The sequence below is a fragment of the Bufo bufo genome, chromosome 1 (assembly GCF_905171765.1).
Source record: "Bufo bufo chromosome 1, aBufBuf1.1, whole genome shotgun sequence".
NCBI classification, from domain to species: Eukaryota; Metazoa; Chordata; class Amphibia; order Anura; family Bufonidae; genus Bufo; species Bufo bufo.
Genome location: NC_053389.1, coordinates 123,843,338 through 123,851,804, shown reverse-complemented (window position 1 = coordinate 123,851,804; position 8,467 = coordinate 123,843,338). Strand labels below are relative to the sequence as shown.

The window sequence follows — 8,467 nt, the reverse complement described above, 5'->3', positions numbered from 1 at the left end:
TCAGGAAGCTTCTGTTCAAATTTCTTTTATTAGTGTTTGAAAAGCTGGCTCAACGCGTTTCGGGACGATGTCGCCCGAACTGCCTGACGGATCCGTCAATACGTATGCAAACTGATGGCATTTGTAAGACTGGATCAGGATCCTGATCCTTCTGACAAATGCATTGAAATGCCGGATTCGTCTCTCCGGTGTAATCCAGAAAAAACGGATCCGGCATTTATTTTTTTTCACTTTTTTTGCGGTCTGAGCATGCGCAGACCGCAAAAACTGATCTGTTTTGCTGGACCACTCGGGGCTGGATCCGGCATTAAAGCATGTTAATGGGAAAAAATGCCGGATGTGTTCTGGAATTTTGGACAGAGATAAAACCGCAGCATGCTGCGGTATTATCTCTGTCCTGAAAAGGCAAAAAGACTGATGCATCCTGAACGGATTGCTCTCCATTCAGAATGCACAGGGATAAAACCAGGGCCGTATTTGCCGCAGGGCAAAAGGGGCAGCTGCCCCGGGCCCAGTTGCTCCTGGGGGCCCAAGGGAGCTCCGTTTCCCGACTCCCATTCACTAGTGACTGCGTCGCTAGGTTAAAACATTCGGGGCCTGGGCCCCTGATGTTTTGTCCCAGACCCCGAATGTCCTGCCTGCCTGCTAGATACAACTGTATTGCTGTACACAGAACGGCAATACAATTGAATCTAATACACTGGGAAGAGGTGAAGGACCTGTGGTGACATCACAGGTCATGTGATCAGCAAAACAGGCTGTGATAGGATGACCTGGATGATGTCACCATCATGTGATCAGTGCAGGATTGGACTGGAGTGAAGAGGAGAAGGAGCCTAATGGTGATGTCTGTACATGAGGAGAGGTAAGTTAAGGGAGAGGCAGAGCAATGCTGGGAGTTGTAGTTATTTAACTAGGATGTACACTTACCTAAAGAATTATTAGGAACACCATACTAATACGGTGTTGGACCCCCTTTTGCCTTTAGAACTGCCTTAATTCTATGTGATTCAACAAGGTGCTGATAGCATTCTTTAGAAATGTTGGCCCATATTGATAGGATCGCATCTTACAGTTGATGGAGATTTGAGGGATGCACATCCAGGGCACGAAGCTCCCGTTCCACCACATCCCAAAGATGCTCTATTGGGTTGAGATCTGGTGACTGTGGGGGCCATTTTAGTACAGTGAACTCATTGTCATGTTCAAGAAACCAATTTGAAATGATTCGAGCTTTGTGACATGGTGCATTATCCTGCTGGAAGTAGCCATCAGAGGATGGATACATGTTCTCATTCTGTTTACGCCAAATTCGGACTCTACCATTTGAATGTCTCAACAGAAATCGAGACTCATCAGACCAGGCAACATTTTTCCAGTCTTCAACAGTCCAATTTTGGTGAGCTCGTGCAAATTGTAGCCTCTTTTTCCTATTTGTAGTGGAGATGAGTGGTACCCGGTGGGGTCTTCTGCTGTTGTAGCCCATCCGCCTCAAGGTTGTGCGTGTTGTGGCTTCACAAATGCTTTGCTGCATACCTCGGTTGTAATGAGTGGTTATGTCAGTCAACGTTGCTCTTCTATCAGCTTGAATCAGTCGGCCCATTCTCCTCTGACCTCTAGCACCCACAAGGCATTTTTGCCCACAGGACTGCCGCATACTGGATGTTTTTCCCTTTTCACACCATTCTTTGTAAACCCTAGAAATGGTTGTGCGTGAAAATCCCAGTAACGGAGCAGATTGTGAAATACTTAGACCGGCCCGTCTGGCACCAACAACCATGCCACGCTCAAAATTGCTTAAATCACCTTTCTTTCCCACTCTGACATTCAGTTTGGAGTTCAGGAGATTGTCTTGACCAGGACCACCCCCCTAAATGCATTGAAGCAACTGCCATGTGATTGGTTGACTAGATAATTGTATTAATGAGAAATAGAACAGGTGTTCCTAATAATTCTTTAGGTGAGTGTATGTTAGGGCTGAAGGGAGGGATGTTATTGACATGGAACTGTGTGCTTGAGCTGGCTGGGGGAGGGAGTGATGTTATTTACATGGGACTGTATGTTGAAAGTGGATGGTGGGGGGGAATGATGTTTATGTACATGGGACTTAATGTTTAGGCTACGTTCACACTTGGGTTTGGGGATCCGCATGTGAGATCCGTTTCAAGGCTCTCACAAGCAGCCCCAAATGCATCAGTTTAACCCCAATGCATTCTGAATGGATGCGGATCCATTCAGAATGCATTCGTTCGGCTCCGTACAGCCCCCCGTTCCGTTTTGGAGGCGGACCCCAAAGTGGTGCAAGCAGCGTTTTTGTGTCCGCATGGCCTTGTGGAGCCAAACAGATCCGTCCTGACTTACAATGTAAGTAAATGGGGACAGATCCCTTTGCATTGACACAAAATGGTGCAATTGTAAACGGATCCGTATTGGGACTTAGAAATTCAAATCTAATACAAACGAATCGGTCCTGAACGGATGCATTCGTTTGTATTATCGGTGCGGATCCGTCCTGTACAAGTACAGGACAGATCCGCACAAACGCAAGTGTGAAAGTAGCCTTAGGGGGTGATGTTTACATGGGATTGTGCGTTGGAGGCGGCTGGGGAGGAGGTGATGTTATTTACATGGGACTGTATGGTGGAGGGAGGATTATAACTGCAGGGGGCACTGCAGATCCAGGGGACATTATAGGCGGTCTTATTACTACTGGGGGCTCTATAGAAGGGTCTTATAGATCCGTCTTATTTCTACTAACCGCACTATGGGGGCCTTATTACTACTGAGGGGTCGGTAGGGAGCTTTATTACCACTGGGGGAACAATAGATGGCCTTATTTCTACTGGGGACTCTGTGAGGGTATTATTAATATGGGAGGGCTCTTCTAATAATGGGGGCATTGTTGAGGAGCATTATCACGGTTGGGGCAGTGTTACTAATGATGGCATTCTAGAAGGGAATTACTATTGGTGGGACTATGAGGAGCACTATTACTATGGGGGGCAGTAATGTTTCTTCAGGATAGTATTTGGGGGGGGGGGGGGGGGGCAGGGGCGTAACTAAAGGCTCATGGGCTCCGGTGCAAGAATTCAGCTTGGGCCTCCCTTCCCTCAGTGCTTTGTGTGTCTTCTTTTTTTTTTTTTTTTGGGGTGCACCGGTCCTGGAGGTACTGCAATACCAGGTCAATGCGTGGAGTGGACAGAGCAAGCTCTTTTTCCATCTCCCTGTTCGAAAAATCCATTTAATATATGGTCCCCAGATAGGGGACGTATCAGATATTAAACTGATAAGAACAGATACTACACTTGATCTTAGCCAAAAGGCCGAGAAGCGATTTTGTGTGTCTTCTTATGCGGCACAAGTGTCTTTGGGCCCCTTCATGCTCCTGGGCCCGGTAGCAACTGCTACCGCTGCACCCGGGGGGGGGGGGGGCACAGCAAGAAGCAGGATAACACTGTGGGAACTCCAGTTGGGGGATAATGATAGAATGTGAGGAAGCTAAGATGTCTGTGTGTCACACTCTGCAGAGACGAGGCGGCTGAGAGACGTTGTCCAGACCGAGTGGAGAAGATGATGAGAGAGAAGATCTACAGAGAAGATGATGACAGAGAGGAGACGTCACCTGAAGGCCCTGGACGTGACAGGTAAGTGCTGCTGTATAGCAAGTACAGCAAAGTGCGGGGGGGGGGGGGGGGGGGATCCAGGGGGCCCAAGTAAATTCTTGCCCAGGGTCCAATCAATATTAAAGACGGCCCTGGATAAAACTGATCAGTTCTTTTCCGGTATTGAGCCCCTGGGACGGAACTCAATGCCGGAAAAGAATAATGCTAGTGTAAAAGTACCCTAACCCAATTAAAGAGGACCTTTCACTACAATAAAAAAATCTAAACTAAGCATACAGACATGGAGAGCGGCGCCCGGGGATCTCCCTGCACTTACTATTATCCCTGGGAGCGCCGCTCCGTTCTCCCGGTATAGGCTCCGGTATCTTCATATGTTCGGCTCAACTGGGTGGAGCCTGCCGGCATCTCCTTCTCCCAGGCTGTAGCGCTGGCCAATCGCAGAGCTCAGCTCATAGCCTGAGAGAAAAAAAAACTCTCAGGCTATGAGCTGAGCGCTGCGATTGGCCAGCGCTACAGCCTGGGAGAAGGAGATGCCGGCAGGCTCCACCCAGTTGAGCCGAACATATGAAGATACCGGAGCCTATACCGGGAGAACGGAGCGGCGCCCAGGGATAATAGTAAGTGCAGGGAGATCCCTGGGCGCCGCTCTCCATGTCAGCATACTTAGTTTAGATTTTTTATTGTAGTGAAAGGTCCTCTTTAAGCATATGTGGGACCACCTTGATAGTAGTGTTCACTCTATAGATCCTCCCCCACAGACCCTCCAGCACCTGTGGGATGCACTGGTACCTGCGCCAACCTACCAGGACCTTACTGAGTCTCTCCCGGCCCGTCTAGCTGCTGTCAGTGCTGCACAGGGCGGTTTCTCTGGATAATGGTGTCACTGTCAACAGATGCCAAGTGTGGAATATCTATAAAACTAGCATTCGCCGGCTCAAACTAGTTCACGTGTTGAAAAAAAATGCTGTAAAAATATCAGTTTCTGCAGTGGTGTAAAAATTCTAAAAGAAATAGAATACAAGTAATAACTAACAGGTTATAGGCAGCAAGTACAGATAGAAGGTGGACAGGGCTGCAAGGTGCGGGAGGGAAGGAACTTTATCAAGTTAATGAAAGTGAGTAATTATCTGGGAGTTGTGTGCTGCAGATAGGCCCTCATAAACCGGCCCAATCTAGATAGCGATGAGCTCCTCCTGCTGCCATTGGATGGTGCTTATCGGGCAGTGCTAAGGTTTACCATGCCTTATCTCTGCTTTATATAAATGACGGTTTATAAAAAGATAAATCTTAGCAACTGTGATATACTGCAAACACATAATGGCCTTGTAAGGGCGGTTTCACTCGAGGCTTTTTGGAGAAACGCCCCTGCAGTTTTTGATATGGTTTTTTTTAAGCCAAAGCCAGGAGTGGATTCAAAAGGAATGGGAAACATAAGGGAAGGACTGCTACTTCTTCCTGCTGGATCCATTTCTGACTCAAAAATCAGCATTAAAAGCTTGATGCAGAGAAAATTAACATTTTCAGGAGTGGGGGAGGGGGTTGACTCCTACAGCTCCCCTTTATAGTATATAGACATTATACAGTGATCCCTCAGGATACCATATTTTCAGCATACCATGGTCTTTTCTGACCCATCGTAAGTTGAAACCAGACTCAACATACAGTTGTGGCCAAAAGTTTTGAGAATTACATAAATATTGGAAATTGGAAAAGTTGCTGCTTAAGTTTTTATAATGGCAATTTGCATATAGTCCAGAATGTTATGAAGAGTGATCAGATGAATTGCATAGTCCTTCTTTGTCATGAAAATCCCCAAAAAAACTTTCCACTGCATTTTATTGCTGTCATTAAAGGACCTGCTGAGATCATTTCAGTAATCGTCTTGTTAACTCAGGTGAGAATGTTGACGAGCACAAGGCTGGAGATCATTATGTCAGGCTGATTGGGTTAAAATGGCAGACTTGACATGTTAAAAGGAGGGTGATGCTTGAAATCATTGTTCTTCCATTGTTAACCATGGTGACCTGCAAAGAAACACGTGCAGCCATCATTGCGTTGCATAAAAATGGCTTCACAGGCAATGATATTGTGGCTACTAAGATTGCACCTCAATCAACAATTTATAGGATCATCAAGAACTTCAAGGAAAGAGGTTCAATTCTTGTTAAGAAGGCTTCAGGGCGTCCAAGAAAGTCCAGCAAGCGCCAGGATCCTAAAGAGAATTCAGCTGCGGTGTAACGGTCACGTCCACACACACACACACACACACACACACACACACACACGGGGAAGGATAGTGACCACTGCGCTCCACCCTCACCCCTGGCCCTGCCTACTTGCCTCACGAGTCCTGATGACAGGGGACAACTGGACGACAGTCCCTTACTTAGGATATGTGCAGGGAAGACAGACAAGACAAAATACGGAACATGAACGGACCGGGTCAGAACCAAGAGAGCTACGCAGTACAAAGGGTTAAGCAAAGAATGGTCAGGAGAAGCCGGGGTCAAATACCAGGAGAGTAGAGAAGTACAAGAGGAGTCCTAAGAGAGTAGTCAGGTGGGAGCCGAGGTCACAATACCAGGACGGATGCGCACTACAGGAGGAGCAGGCAAAGGATCGTCAGGGAACGGAATCAGGTGAGTATTCAGTAGTCCAACAAATAGCCAGGAACCTAGAAACTAACAGGCAACCTGTGACTAGCAGGCTGCCTGTATTTATAGTGGGGAGTGAGGGTCATGTGACGTGGCCAGCGTCACATGACATGACCGACAGACCAACCAGTCGAGCACCGAGTGATCAGCTCAGCGCTCAAGGCAGACTTAGGAGCAGGGAGCCAGCCAGCAGTAAAGCCGCCCTGGGAATGAGGTCAAACACAGATCCTCATTCCCAAAGCTAAGCAACAGGTCTGCGGGTAATGGGGGACCGAGTGCACCTTCGGAACCCCGTTACATGCGGGATCGGAGTGCCACCAGTGCAGAGCTTGCTCAGGAATGGCAGCAGGCAGGTGTGAGCGCATCTGCACGCACAGTGAGGCGAAGACTTTTGGAAGGTGGCCTGGTGTCAAGAAGGGCAGCAAAGAAGCCACTTCTCTCCAAAAAAAACACAGATTGATCTTCTGCAGAAAGTATGATGAATGGACTGCTGAGGACTGGGGCAAAGTCATATTCTCTGATGAAGCCTCTTTCCGATTGTTTGGGGCATCTGGAAAAAGGCTTGTCCAGAGAAGAAAAGGTGAGCACTACCATCAGTCCTGTGTCATGCCAACAGTAAAGCATCCTGAGACCATTCATGTGTGAGGTTGCTTTTCATCCAAGGGAGTGGGCTCACTCACAATTTTGCCCAAAAACACAGCCATGAATAAAGAATGGTACCAAAACACCCTCCAACAGCAACTTCTTCCAACAATCCAACAACAGTTTGGTGAAGAACAATGCATTTTCCAGCACGATGGAGCACCGTGCCATAAGGCAAAAGTGATAACTAAGTGGCTCGGGGACCAAAACGTTGACATTTTGGGTCCATGGCCTGGAAACTCCCCAGATCTTAATCCCATTGAGAACTTGTGGTCAATCCTCAAGAGGCGGGTGGACAAACAAAAACCCACTAATTCTGACAAACTCCAAGAAGTGATTATGAAAGAATGGGTTGCTATCAGTCAGGAATTGGCCCAGAAGTTGATTGAGAGCATGCCCAGTCGAATTGCAGAGGTCCTGAAAAAGAAGGGCCAACACTGCAAATACTGACTCTTTGCATAAATGTCATGTAATTGTCGATAAAAGCCTTTGAAACGTATGAAGTGCGTGTAATTATATTTCACTACATCACAGAAACAACTGAAACAAAGATCTAAAAGCAGTTTAGCAGCAAACTTTGTGAAAACTAATATTTGTGTCATTCTCAAAACTTTTGGCCACTACTGTACAATGTCTCAGACTGAGATCCAACCAATCCAGGCCACTTCTCTGGTGAAATAGCTGGATTAGTTGCTAGTAAGCATTGCCTATAGCACAGACCTTGACAAAAAATAATTGTGGAATCGCACTCACCAGATCTTGAGGTCATCCGGAATGCAACAGCCTACCTGGAGTCCAAGATTCATCAGGGCTCCTGCGTAACAAGTCCCAGAAAAGAAGATGGAGGCAGCATGTCCGGTAAAAAACCCTTTAATGGGGATCGCCAAGTGACCTAACGTGCAGCAGGTTGTGACGTTTCGGCTGATCCGCAGCCTTTATCAAACACAATGTGAAATCTAAAAGTATCCGTTTAAATATATTAAGACACACCCACTCACACAGGAGTGGCCAATAACACAATGAGTGAGGTGCTAATGTCATTAAAAATGTATACTGCAGTGCTCCCACTCAGTGTATCAATGTACACCAATCATATATATATAAGATCCAATACCTCCACATACCTTCAGGGCACACATGTTCCTTGGCGTTCCTAGGCCACCAGTGTGCATGTCAGGGAAGGCGGAACTGCGTCACTACCCAGCTGACCCGAGATCACCTGACCGTGAGTAACTCCGCCCTGGTGATCGTCGCGTCATTCCACACATCCTCCGCTATGCGCACCGTTGCTAGGGACGCCAATGAGCCGATCCGCCCACCTCCACGCAATGAGAGCGGTCACCCCATAGCCCCACGTCACCAGTGCCGGCGGCCGGGTCCCGGGCCAAGCGATGCGGCGATCAGAGCTCATCGCCAACCGCATAATATCCTCTGGCGCAACCGGGGACCGTCAGAAGAGATATAGGCAGGGGCCCTCAGTCTTTATGTCTCCGGCCGAAACCCGGCCTAGGTGACATAATGGCCCCGCCTCTCTATTATCCAACCAGC

General features: G+C 47.7%; 1 non-coding gene across 1 annotated transcript; it reads right to left on the bottom strand.

Moving 5' to 3' along the window:
• Nucleotides 1-3,144: 3,144 nt before the first annotated feature.
• On the bottom strand, nt 3,145-3,335 carry LOC120987544. The gene has a single exon (XR_005776132.1). It is a non-coding gene; the product is annotated as a U2 spliceosomal RNA (small nuclear RNA).
• Nucleotides 3,336-8,467: the final 5,132 nt, after the last annotated feature.